Source organism: Pinus tabuliformis, chromosome X (assembly GCF_031772625.1).
Source record: "Pinus tabuliformis cultivar Carrire ecotype Pingquan chromosome X, CPIR1, whole genome shotgun sequence".
Classification (NCBI taxonomy): Eukaryota; Viridiplantae; Streptophyta; class Pinopsida; order Pinales; family Pinaceae; genus Pinus; species Pinus tabuliformis.
The window spans coordinates 622,769,084-622,784,047 of NC_142308.1; the positions used below are offsets into that span (position 1 = coordinate 622,769,084).

General features: G+C 40.5%; 1 protein-coding gene across 3 annotated transcripts in view; it reads left to right on the top strand.

Moving 5' to 3' along the window:
• Positions 1-14,964, top strand: part of LOC149141551 (putative GTP-binding protein OBGC2) — a 396,755-nt gene that overhangs the window by 148,739 nt on the left and 233,052 nt on the right. The gene's annotated exons all lie outside the window — the stretch shown is intronic.

Genomic DNA, 14,964 nt, shown 5'->3' on the forward strand with positions numbered 1-14,964 from the left:
GTTGTAGAGGCCATTTCTAGCCTCCTTGGTTATGTGTTTTTTGTTTTGAGTCTTTGATCATGTATGACAGTTGACTATGTATTGCCATTGGGTACCATTTTGATATAATGGATTGGTTCACGAGCCTACTTTGATCATATGTTGTCTTCCATCTATATTATAATGCTGTGTGTTTGGAAACATGAATGAAAATCTTCAAAATTATGTTTAAAATTTTTAAAATTATGTTTTTTTATAAAAAAAATAAATATTTAATGTATTTTTTACAACGACTGAGTCATTGAAATCGAGCCGGCCGAGTCATTACCATTTCGGAGTCGGAGTCGGAGTCGATCCTCGGCCGAGTCGGAGTCTTAAAACTATGATTCTGAGGCATCGACCCTAAGGACTCTAATCCTATATCTGCTTCAGGCACTGACCTAGTTTCTTGAGGACTCCGATCCTCTAGGGCTCGAACCCTATCCTTCAAGGCACCAACCCTATTAGTTTTGGGGCACCGACCCCAAGGACTCCAATCCTTTATCTTCTTCAGGCACCAACCTGGATTCTTGAAGACTTCGATCCTCTAGGGCTCCAACCCTATTCTCCAAGGCACCGACCTTGTTGCCCGAGGCTCCAACCTCCGGGCACCAACCCTCTAGGCTCCAACCCACTCTCGTACTTTGTCTCGATGTGTTTGATAGTATTTCACTGCTCCCAATATCTTCTTCAACCAGCCATGTCAATCTCTAGCTTCATTGTAGTCTTCCACGCTGCATCATCAATGACAACCTTGATCTCTTAGAAAGTGTCACCACTGCTCTTGATCATACCCAAGAAATTTCTCCAAGTTAACTCATGATGACATCAATGATGCATCATGGTCTTCAATATTATCTTCAGGATATCCCACCAAAATGTATTCAACAGTGTCTCCAAGGTCAGTCAAGGCTACTCTTCAAGAGGGCTCCAATTTGGGATCTTCTTTAAGACCACTCCACAAAGACTTCAAACAAGGCCTCCACAAATTCTTCAAAGTGTCTTCATGATACCCAACCAAAGATCTTCAAATAACTTCTTCAAGAGTCTTCAATTTCACTTCAACAAGCCACTCCACAAGATCTTCTTTAATAACATTGAGTAATATACTTACTTGAGTGTTCTTTTTCAATCTGCCTCAAGGTGATTCACTCTTCAGATTATGCTTTGGTTCACAGCTAACATGATACCATAGTCTGGCAATGGTATACAGGGAGATTACCAGCCTCAAGCCACTGTCAAGAGTGTAATCAGAATCACAATCCAGTAGCACAACCGAGATAAAGGATGATCTGAATTGCTTTTGTCACCACTGTTCAGAAATTCATCACCAAAGAATATAACGCAGTCCTGGAGCTGTCTTACTTGCTGCTAAGACAGAAAGGTCTGACCGAGCTTTACAATGTTGTCTTCAAGGTGTCCGAACCTTCAAGGAACTGATCTCTGCCCACTGCAATCAAATATGAGCTGAAGAGATGAGGGTTGTTTACTAATCTGATTTCCATAGGTCCGAAGATGAGAGAAGCAGCTATAGGACTGTAGTCCGAGCCTTCAATCAAAGATCTGAGTGTTGTTTCGAACTTGTAAGCTCTGGTCCTTCTACACAGAGGTCCGAGGTATCAAGTATTGACTAATTCGAGCTTTTAATAAATGTTTATCACAGAAAAATATGTCAAAATCCTGTAGCTATATGCCTGGTCCGAGAGTATTGCCCACGTCAAAATATTTACTGTTATACAAATATGAGAACCTTGTCTTATGTCAGAGCCCTTTCATTCTTCAGAACTGAACCGAGCTCTATACAAAAAAAATAATTCTAAATTGATCTTGCAAATCTGTTGTTGCACGTTGTATATTTTTCCCTTTTTCTATGCGTATAGATGCTCCTTGCTATATCTATATTTTCCTTTTTCTGTGCAGATGATTTTTTTTTTTTTTTTCTCAATGAATGAACTTTTGAATTTTTATTAATACACTTTGTAATGGATTCGAAAAGTCCTTTGTAATGGATGGGATATATCTAGATTTTTGGGCCCTTTCCAAGGCAGTGAGTTTGTTCATGTAGAGCCTATGTCGTGAGTTTATTTCTTCGTTGAGCTTTTCCATTTTTTTGAGAAGCACCAGAAGGGTTTCTTCGTGTTGATCTTTGAATTTTTCCTTCTTGACTTCTTCTTTGGCCTTTGGGTGGTCATTCACATTTATTTTGGAAATCCGTAAGTTTTCCCCGACTTCTGTCGTTAATTCTTTAGCCTCAACCAAGGTTTGAGGTTTCTTATCCCTTAAGGCATAGGTTGGGTGGCCACTGACAACTTTGATGAATTTATCAAGTATGTTAGCATTAGGGGGCTTCAAATGGTTGGGGATATCCCTGACTATCCTATCAAATTTTTGGATGAATTCACAGATGTCTTCCCTTCCCCTACTTATTTGATAGAATTTCTCAATATTGAAGGTTCCTTGTGCATTACATGACCATCTTCTCATGAATATGTCCTCAAATTGGTCAGAGTCATCTATGCATCCCAGGGGAAGACTAAGGTACCATTCTCTTGCTTGTCCTTCAAGAGACAAAGGAAAGAGAATCATGAGCCTATCTTCATCAAATATCAACCTAGGAGACATGTTCCAATAGAAATCTTCCACATGGTCACAGGCACTTATTGTAACATCACCTTTGAACTTGGGGAGCTAGTTATTGTATTTCTCAGGTAAAATTTTGGGGTCATTACTAAATTTCAAAGGGGCAAAGACACTAACCAAATGCCTTTCACTTTTAGTCATTTTGGGTTGGTCTTGGTTTGGGTCATTGCTAGAACCAGTTGCCATCTTTGGGATCGGATCACTAACCTTTTCAAATTCAGGGAGAAGGGCAATTCTAACAGGCGATGGAGTTCATTCTCCCCTTCTTGCAACAGCCCTAGTTAGAGGAGGAATGTTGTCACCTTCAAGCAAACTAGGGGTTTGGACAATGAATGGAGTTGCCAGAGGAATATTTGAAATGTTGTAAATGAATCAATTCCTCAATGATTCACTAAGGAGTTAGACCTCCTTCCTCGTCGGCAACGACGCCAAAATGTTACTGGTCAAACTAGCAAGGGTCCTAGGAGGGGATCCTATAGGGCAACTACTATGTCAAGGGCAACAATGGAGCGATAGCCCACTGTCACCTCAGCTAAGGCTCCCTACTCTTTACAGACTTTCACCGATGGGAGGAGACTTGTTATATGAGGAATCACAAGATGAATGGATCAATGGAGAGATAAGGGGTGATTCCTAAGGCCTATTCACAAGAGAGACTCAATTGTATGGCTTGCTTGCTTTGGAAGCAAGGTAATGAGCTCTCGAGGAAGGGCTAAGAGGGCTTTTAAGTTTAGGGTTTGAAAATATGCCTTATCAAGGAAGCCCCTAGTCTCAAAAGGCCTTATGGATACTTGTCTTTTGAATGATCTTTGTGGAATTGGAGTCAACAAGTTGCGGGACCACAAAAGGCCAAGTGGACCCAAAATTAGGTCAAGGATATGGAGTTGATCAACCAAGGATGTACTTGACCTAATTAGGGAAGGGAAGAGGATCAAAGAAAGAATCTTCTTTTGATAATTTAATGCTATGATCCTAATGAGGTCACTAGCCAATGGGAAACCAAGGGCAAGAATCGATCTTCGAGCTAGGGCTTGAAATATCTCAAGATCCCACTGTCGGAATTTCGTGAAATTTGGAGGGCTTCTAGAGGACACACCAACGCAGTTGTGGGAAAGAGATTGAATTCTTTTGATGGCTAAATCATGAGAAAAGTGATGCCCTAGGTGACCTATGGAGGCTAGGCCTAGAAAAAGAGGGGAAGGTGAGAGAAATAAGCTTTGAAAGTGATCACCTATGGAGGATTAGTGCCTTGTCCTTTGGGAGAGATGGAGTCAAGGAGAAATTGAGGTTTGGAAGGAGCTCACCCAATCAAGGAGGCCTTCAACTAACGTTGCATGGCATTAGGGTATGAGAGTAGCTGCTTCAAGGTATTTATACTTCAATTTGAGATAAATGATTACCTTTTGAGATGTATTTAACATGAAATATCTCTAGGAACATTCACCCATTCATACATGGCCCATGACATGATGCAACGCTATAAAAGATGACAATTCCTACCAATTCACATAGAAAAGCAGTAAAATTCAGACTTGTATAGCGAAAATCTCTGCAACATTCATGTGAAAAAGGTAAATAACAAGAATAAGCATGAAAATAACACTTACACATATAAAAGAGTATATCCAATCATCAAATTATGCCAATAGAGAAGCTCCAAGACAAGAGAGAAATATCCAAACGTCAAAATTCATCCATATCATCGAAACTCGTCCTCCAAAAGGTATAGCGAAAATATCACAAGAGATAATCACCCAATCCAAGTGATGCTGAGAAAATGAATAACCTCTCATCTATTTATACAATGTCTAATGAGTTCGATTTAGCTAATTTGGCCTAATTAAGCCCCCAAATTAAAACAATGTGCATAATAACAACACTTTTGGTGACAAGCCCGCCGAATAGCTCAATAACATAGTAAGAAGCCTCTCAAGAGGGTCGAGTGATGAACAAAGTGAGTCATTGGGCCTTTAAGGGGGTCTAATGAAGTCCTGAGTGTGACATCATGTGAGAATGGACCTCAAACATAGTGGACAAGGGGTTGGCCCCTTGTCTTCCAAGCAAATCCTTGTGGTGTCCCCAAGTGGGTGTGAGGGGCACAAGGACATCCTCATGGGTCTCCAAGTGGATCAAAAATGCTTGTAGACCATCTGTAAGGGCTAAGATAACGACATAAGCCTTGCCTGTGCAGCTGGAGACATCCTTTGGACCTTGGAACATCTGCCAAGTGTGTGGTGTAAGTGTGGAGCCAGCTGGGCATGGTGAACCAGTTGCATTATCCTCATCCAAAAGGTGGAACACAAGGAATCAATGATTGGTGTTAGGGATCCATAAAGTATTCTCTGCTATGGTGGAGGTGCATGGCTCTCAATGCTCACCCTACAAGAGCCAATGTGGCCCTTTGGAGGGCCAGAACCTCGTATAGGGAGATCAAGCCCTAAATGGAGACCCACCTGCAATCCTGCATAAGATCCAATGTGTCCACTTGCCCTCCAATATAACAAATCATTAGAATAATCAAGTAAAAGAGCTTACAAGCCATGGGATCAATGGGGCACGTCATGGTGGCATGCCCTTGAATAGTGGGCTTTGGCATGTACAAATATCTCCAAGCTCAATAGGGGGTTAATCAAGGATCCTATTAAGTGGTTCCGACCTTTAAAGGGGGGTGATAGGTCCATGGTACACTCTTCAAGTGATATGTGGCAAATGATATAATAATGAAATGGAGTGGGGATTAGGGGAATCATCCAGACCACATGTCAAGGTGCAAGGGTAGCTGTAATAAGGGATGCCCACATCTAGGTATACGAGTGTAGGAGGGAGAAAATCATGATACATGAGTTACCCCGTCCTTTGTTTTTCCACCCTTCTTCCTATGCCTTTTTGACTTTGATTGACTTTTCTTCATAACTTCTCGAGGCTCCAGGGGATGAGAGCATGTTGTGTAATATATAACAGTGAATACCCCCTTAAGGTGGGCAGTTCATTGCCCCCTAGGGATTGGGACAATCATGGGTTCCTTAATGATGGAGGGGGATCATCTAGGGCCCATAGGAACTAGGGTGATGACCATGGATAAGGGGTAGATCTCATGTTGAGCTTTTGCCCACGTGCTAAATTTTACTGTCTCGACCATCTTTTGCATTTTTGGGTACATTTCGTGTTGAGAGTGGCCAAATTATGCTTTTTTGTTTCTTTTTAGTTGCATCAACCTCTGGAGATCGTTCCAGGGCCGGCCCAAGGTGTGGAATAGGGGAGGGGGGAGGCTAACCCTATGTGGACCTAGTGGACACATGTGGACCCGGATGGGAAAAGAGGTGAATAGGGCTAAAATGAGTGAAAGGGGGTGATGTATATGGAGTCGGGAAGCGGGACCATGCAACCAAAATTGGGATTTCCCATGTAATGCTAGCCCTAAAGCTAATGGCCAGTAAAGGAGATTCCACGGGACTAGGATACAAAGGTAACCACGAGATCAGGCAATGGAGACTAGAATACAAACCTAACCCACTCTTTCCGCCGAATCCCCCCACCAATCCATTCCCAAAAGTGCTCGTATCAAGGAAGATTACTCAACTATACCTATGAAAAGCCATACCCTTGGGGCCGGGAGGTCAACCTTCAAACATACAATCATGATAAGTGGTTGAGGGACCACATGGCTGGCTTAGGTGGCAGAGACAATGGTCCATTGAGCTATCTGGTGGGGTTGCTAGCTACCGACAAAGGGTCATCTAGGAGAATTTTTTTTCTCCTATATACACTACTCACAGGTGGTGGGTAACAATGTCTAATGTGCTAAGTAACCCACCCATGGTCACAAGCCAACCATGATAGCTTCAAAAAATAAATTAATCTTTCTCCTAAGCCCATAGAAGGTTGATGTCATACATGCGTGGAGGCCTAGAGGGGCAATGTTGAGGCCTCTTATGCTAGAAATGTAGGAGAGGGCCTAAAAAATGATGATGAAGAAGGTGATACCCTCCTTATGCTGCAAAACATCTCTGAGACGCATATTTTGGGTTTGGAGCACGAAAATGGGTGTCATGAGTCTCCAACTGGCTCAAAATCAAGTTGTTGCTCCATCAACAAGGGATGGAAGATGGCAGATGCACTCCCATGTCTCCCTGGGAAAGACATAACCTCCTCAAGGCCTTGGATAAGTTGCCAAATGTCGGGTGCAATGTGCAGCCGACTGGGGCAACTTGGTCCATGTGCATCATCATCTCTAATAACTAGGGCATGAACCAAGAAATTCTGGTGCTGAAGAAGCCCATGGTGTGGCAATTAATTATCTGCATGAATGGAGGCCCATGGCTCTCAACGCTCACCCTTCAAATGCCATTGTGATCCTCTGGAGGGCTTGGGTCCCGTATAGGGAGGCCAAGTCCAAGATGAAAACCCACCTGCAATCGTGTATAAGGTCCAGTGTGTCTCCTCACTTTCAAATACAATGATTCGTTAGTGTAATTGAGTAAGTAAGCTTGTTAATCAAAGGCATAAGTGATATTTCATAGTGGGTTTCCCTTCCAAATTGGGGGCTTTGAACATGTAAGTGTACCTTCCTGAGTAGGAGTGGTTAATGAAGAACCCTATTAGGTGGTTTCAACCTTTAAGGGAATGAAAGGTCCAAGGTACATCCTTCATATGGCAGGTGTCATGTGAAATAATGATGGAATGGAGCAGGGACAAAGGGAAGGCTCCAAGCCACATGCCATGGTATAAGGGTAGCTATGATGAGGAAAGCCCACACCTTGGGTATATGAATGTAGGAGGGAGAAATCGTGGTACATGAGTTACCTCGACCTTGGTTTTTCCACGCATCTTCATATGCCTTTTGCCTTTTATTGATTTTTGTTTATTTTAATGTTGGGGGCTCGAGGGGATGACAACATGATGTGTAAGATATGGCAATGATTACCCCCTTAAGGTGGGGCAGTTCATCGCCTACCAAGGGTTGGGATATTCATGGGTTCCTTAATGATGCAGGGGGCACTCATAGGGGGGCCATAGGAACCAAGTGGCCACAATGATATGGGGTAGAGCTCATGTTTGGCTTTAGCCCACGTGCTAAATTTGATTGTCCCGACCATCTTTTGCATTTTGTCGTACATTTCCTATTTTATGTGGCCATATTATGGTTTTATCTCTTTTTTTTAGTTGCATCAACGTCTGGGGCATCGTTCTAGGACCAACCCAAGGTGTGGGCAAGGGGAAGGGGACGCTAACATGTTGTGGACCCAATGGATAAATGTGGACCCATATAAGAAAATGTGAAAAGGGCTTGTAATGAGCGGAGGGGAGTGAGATATATGGTATCGGGAAGCGAGACCACGCAACCAAAATCATGGTTTCTCATGTAGTGCCATTCCTAAAGCTAATAGCCAATAAAGTGTTGAGAAATCCATAGAGGTGGTAGTTAATGGATTTATCTTATTATGACATTATCTTGTGATGTTCTTGTTATTCTTATTAGATCTTTCGATTTATCTTTTCTTATCATCAACACTAATGCCAAACAACAAATAGAAGAGGACATAAGATGTAGGCATGCTGCCACGGAAAAACTCCACTCTTTGGGGAAACCCGGTGAAAATTCTTCCTTCGGTAGATTCAAAATGAGACGACCATGACCCTTACAACTTAAACTCAAGACCACCTCTATCCATCAAGTCAACCTCATTACTGTGCTTGCACTGAATCCTTATCACTGTGTTTGCACTGAGACTACATCACTGTGTTTGTACTAACACCGAAATCATTCACTAAGATTTATCCAAGACTGTGGCACTATGGTGAGACTTCATCAATGTTTTGCACCGAAATAAGATAGCACTGAAACTGTGATAATACCGAGACTTTGATCTCTGTAATCGCCCGAAAACATGGTCATCATAATAGTCTAAAACTTAGATAGCATCGAAACTGTCCACTGTAATCATTGAAACTTCATTTATGGGATCACCGAAAACTTCTATGAAATCCCAGCTTCCATTCTGTAATGGTACCAAAACTTGTCTCTGAAAATTATACGAAATCTCTATGGTATTTATGTGAAATCCTCATCCTTATATATATAGTTGTTTGCCATCTTCAAATGGGCCGACATGAGTATATGAGTAGGTGTGTCACTGTATTTAGGCAGACATGATATTTTGAGGTTAGCCGACTTGATGATGAGTTATTTGACAACAAGGAGACTTTGATGGATGGAGGAGTCTTAAAAAATTGACCTTGACAATAACCTAAAGCCTACAATGGAGGTTTGACCTAAGACAAATGACCCAAGCATGAAACCCATGCTTTAATAAGTCAATTTCAATAATAATAAAATTCTTTTTGCTTTTCTTTTGACAAGTATATTACATTTTGACTTCAAGTACAATTATGAAGACCAAACCTAGTTACATTCTTCAACACTCCCTCTTAACTAGGGAGGTATTCATATTTACATATAACCATAGAGGTACATGGAAGATCTCAACACATCATCTACGAAGAGGTTTAGGCACCACAATGCCATCGACTAGATTCCTGACCAGGGCAATCTATCCAATGGTCTCTCATCAATTTAGGCACCGCAATGTCACAGACTAGATTCCTGACCAGGGTAATCTATCCGGGTGGGACTAAGATGGACTCAAGCTTTCAACCTCTCTAGGTACCATCAGGCTTACTTGCTAACCATCAATCAAGAGATCCAGGTGCATGTGAGAGCTCAATGATCAATGCCACCCTTCCAACTTCGGGACCTAGAAATCAACACAAAGTGTCGGCCAAATGTCCTCCCACACAATGCTTCACTCACAAAGCCTCAACACTCCTTGATCTAGGAGATCAAGGACAACAAATCTCTCCCGATCAAACTGATCGGTAACCAACATGTTATTAGAACCTTTGAGATATTTACCTGTACAAACAAAACCCCAATAAATAATATACTTTCACATGTACATAATCAAATACAAACCTCCGGGGTCTTTCAGACCACTGATGTTGCTTCTCAACACAGTAGGGCTATCAACCGAATCTTTGACAGAAGATTCCTCAATAATACACTTTTGTTTCCTACTTTACATGCAATAACACATTCTTCAAAATCCATTCCCCATTCAAAACTATGCTATGCCCTCCCTCTCAACTAGGAAGCTTTCTTCTATCTAGGGTCCCTCTTAATCTCAATGAGATCTCTTCTATCCGGGCTCCCTCTTAACCTAGGGAAATTAGCTTCTTCTTTTCGACATAGGAGAATCTTTCGTGGCTTCCTTTCATCTCATCAGAGTTATCATTACCATTACCATTCACATCATGCTTATCACATCAACTATTCTTTTGATCATCTTCACCATCTTGAAGATGATGTACCTGCACAACTTTAGATATCAAGTACAATCAAATCTATAGAAGCATGAAGTTAGCCATAACAAAGTCTTATAATAACGGAAGCATTTACAAACATAATCAGTAGGAGACTATACTTCAATATTTCAACTTCTTGCCCAGGTTTTGTTACAAACCCTAAATCACATCCACAGTTCATCAAGATATCAAGCTCATTATATCTAGGGTTTCAATATTCTTTCAATGACATGACAAGTTCTTTCATATAGCAAACCCTAGAAACAAATAAGATTAATGAGTCTAACACCTTTCAGAATTCATAGGTTAGAGTCTAGACTACTCACTAGGATTTCATACATGAGCTTGAACAATCAAAACCAATCACAACTCAATCAACATCATGACGAGCATCTACTAGGGTTTGATGTAAACCCTAGATTTCCATCTACAAATTCTCAGTAATCACGATATAGATTCATAAATTCCAGACGACTATTCATACTAGAGAATTTAACTACTGCTAGGGTTTGGTTGCAAAACCCTAGATTTCCCAAACAACATCATCCTAGAATATCAAACTTCGACTAGGGCTTGTTTCCGAACCCTAAGACTCATGATCATTAACACTTAGGTTAACACATATTTCTAGGAATTTATCAGCGTATCATAAGCACATCATATGTCAGGAAAAATTATATGTTAGACATATGCCGACCTAGAACAGGGTAGGGTTTCAACCAAATGGACACATACCTAGGGTTTCATTCCTAGGATTCTAAATACATAACAAGAGTTTTGCTTATAGACCCAACCAAACCCTAAAGATTGAGGGTTTCATATCATAACATATCAAAGCAAATACTACTATATCAAAACTTCAAAGGTTTGAGATTTCAGACAACATCATTTCAATCCTAACAAGTTAGGTTTTCATGATCATACCAAAATCCCAAACATGACATCATCAACAAAAACTTCAAATAGCATTTCCTAATAACCCTAAGCAGTTTTAGGGTTTCAAACATTGACATTATCATACCCTTAGGTTAGGGATTTCCAGAGAACCTGTCTAGGGTTCTATAAGAACAATTAAGGATGTAAGGAGGGTAGATTTATCAGATGATGAATCACTCGGAACCAGAATCTTCATGATTCGAGAGAGCTAGACATAACGATGTTAGTAACACAAATTTCAAAATAAGATGAAGTGAATTTTATAGGATGTATGGTGTAAGACATACCTGGAGACAAACCTTGTAGGAATTCCTTGAAGTGTAAGCCATGGTCTTCTATACCTGTAATACATACTTTCAAGCAAAACACGTGATACCATGAACATGATTTAATTTCTTAAGTTAGATCTCCTACATAACCATGGAGGATGGTATCCTATAAAAGTTATTCCTTCTTTTCATCCTAGATTACTTGTAATCCCTAGAGGATAAGAATGCATGTTGCAATCTTTATCCTAGACTAGCCATAAACAAGGATCATTGAAAAGTTAAAAGATTATGTTTATACGTACCTTGTGATTACATACCTCTGATAACTTATTAGATTTGCATGTGCATTTTGATAATACTTGAACTTCCTTAAGGCTTGAATTAGAACAGACTTCAAATTCCTCAGTTATGTGGAGATGGCCTTGTCCTTGGTCCTATAGTAGCCCTTATCATATTTCTTGTAGACATAGATGTCCACGGGTGATAGAATCAAGTTCCTTTCCCTTGACAAGATGTGGATCGAATGTACTTCTTTATTGAACTCATAGACATGTCTTGACCTTATCTTCAACACTTAGTGCTTCAACATATTCTTGAGCTTGGATTTTGAAATCTATGACTGACACTGTGATAGGTACCATTGTAGTGATATTTATTCATTGTGATGGGCACCGAAACTATGATAGGCATGACTGTAACAGCAATGAACTTGTAGTACTAAAGTTAGTTTACTCATGATAGCACTGAAGTTATCTTGGTGATTTTTCTTCACGAGATCATATCACTTCAATGGCACCAAGTTCGAGTTCTTTGTCACTGTGGAGGCATCGAAACCTTTTCTTTCTGTGGTTGCACCGAATTGAAGAGATCATCAACCAATCCGAACTCCTCCACTGTAACAATACTGAAATGTATTCATAGCACCAAGACTTTATCCACTTGTGTTATCACCACTGTGATAGAACCGAGTCTCATACACTGTATTAGCATCACTGAAATAGCACCGAGTTGAGGTCACGAGATCATAATACTGTGGAAGCACCGAGACTGTCTTGACATGGTGACTGAGATAGCACTGAGATCATAATACTAGGAAAGCACTGAGACTGTGTTGACATGGTGACTGGGATAACACCGAGATCATCTTCATCACCAAGACCTTTTCTCTGAAAATGTTATCCGAACTTATCCCCTGAAGTTACACTGAATCTTGTATCACTGAAATTGTACTGAACATGGTTACTCATTTTCTGAAGTGACCGAACTGTCTCACTATGCCTTTCAAGATGCTTTTGAATTCCTTTTGACTTGATCTTTAATACAAATGCACCCAAGTGATCTTCAAACTGCCTTTTTACCATAGCTCTGATATCATGTTGAGAAATCCATAGAGGTGGCAGTTAATTGATTTCTCTTATTATGACATTATCTTGTGATGTTCTTGTTATTATTATTAGATCTTTCAATTTATCTTTTCTTATCATAAAGACTAATGCCAAACAACAAATAAAAAATGACACAAGATGTAGGCACGCTGCCAGGGAAAAAACCCAATCTTTGGGGAAAACCCAGTCAAAATTCTTCCTTCAGTAGATTCAAAATGAGACGACCATGACCCTTACAACTTAAACTCAAGATCACCTCCATCCATCAAGTCAACCTCATCACTTTGCTTGCACCGAATCCTTATCACTATGTTTGCACTGAGACTACATTTTGCACTGAGACTACATCACTGTGTTTGTACTAACACCGAAATCATTCACTAAGATTTCTTCGACACTGTGGCACTGTGGTAAGACTTCAACATGTTTTGCATCAAAATAAGATAACACTGAAACTGTGATAATACTGAGCAATGTTGCACGAAGCGGGGATGAAGCGGTGACGTTTTTTGGAAGCGGGGATGCGGAAGCGTCATTTTCCAAAAATCTAGGAAGCGAAGCGTTTGCTATATATATATATTTATATTTTTTTTTGCATTTATATTCAAAACTTGCATCTGCTATATTTATATTTTTTTGCTATATATATTTTATATTTTTTTTGCATTTTTTTTTTATAATTTTTTTTGGAAGTTTGAAGCTTCATATGGCCGAAGCGCCGTCTGAAACACATTTCGGAAAAATCGAAATGCGGTTCGGAAAAAACCGAAATGTGGTTCAGAAAAACCGAAACACATTTTGGGCCCACGCTTCCTGAAATTTCCAAGAAGCGTGTTTATCAACCTAAAAAGCGTTTCGGTTTTTCCGAAATGCGTTTCGGACGACGCTTCCCCCACGCATCTGTACGGATAGCGGATCGGGGTTTTGATCCCGGGGGGGGGGGGACGTTTCCTGCAACACTGATACTGAGATTGCAATCTTTGTAATAGCCCGAAAACACGGTCACTATAATAGTCCGAAATTGAGATAGCATCGAAGCTGTCCATTGTAATCATTGAAACTTCATTTATGGGATCACCGAAAACCTCTCTGAAATCCGAGCTTCCATTCTGTAATGGTACCGAAACTTGTCTCTGAAAATTATACGAAATATTTGTGGTAGTTATGCGAAGTCCTCATCCTTATATATATATAGTTGTTTGCCATCTTGAAATGAGCCAACATGAGTATATGAAGAGGTGTGTCGCTGTATTTAGGCCGACATGATAGTTTCAGGTAAGCTGACTTGATGATGAGTTCTTTGACAAGGAGGAGACTTTGATGGATTGAGGAGTCTTCAAAAATTGACCTTGACAATAACCTAAAGCCTACAATGGATGCTTGAGCCAAGACGAATGACCCAAGCATGAAACCCATGCTTTAATAAGTCAATTTCAATAATAATAAAATTCTATTTGTTTTTCTTTTGACAAGTATATTACATTTTGACTTCAAGTACAATTATGAAGACCAAACCTAGTTACATTCTTCAATCCCGCAGGATTAGGATTCAGGATTAACCCCCCAGTTAAGGTAAGGGAACAAGAGTACAGTCAAAGCCCGCCCTTCTTCCATGTCTCCCAGTAATCCATGGTTAAGTCTGGCCAAGAAAAACAAGCATAAACACCCAATTACATAATGAAAAATCATAACTTTGGGATTGGCTGGCTCACCTTCAAACATACGATCATCACAGATGAGCGAGGGTACACAACGACTGACTCAAGTGGCGGAGAAACGTAGTGCATCAAAGCTATCAGGTGACTGGAAAGGGGCTGCTAACTGCCGGCTGGCTGCTAAAGACAAACCTAGGAGAAAATTTCTCCTTTGGGGTCACCCATTGGTGGTGTGTAATAGTGCCTACGAATATTTGCAACAATTGGGATTGGTGTTTCTAGTAGGTTGGTGCCTACAAATATTTGCCACAGTGGGGATTGGTGTCTCCACTAAGTTGGTGCATACAAATATTTGCAGCGGTTGGGATTGGTATCTCCAGGATGTTGGTGCCTATGAATATTTGCAGCAGTGGGGATTGCTGCATATGAATACTTGCAGCACCAACAATGTCTAACCCGATACTTAATTGGAAAGTGACCCTTCTATTGGAAGGATTTATAGTGTCATAAGCATCAACAATGGCACACCTGGTGCAATCTTAATTGAGTTGAAAGTTTAAACTGTTCAGACAAAACTATTTATGAGGGAATTGTCATATGATTATGTAAATGCAGCTTCATTGGTGCGGTCTGCTTTGATGGAGTAGTAGGAATCCCTTTAACATTTATGTAGCAAAGGGCATCTAAGATTTGGTGCAA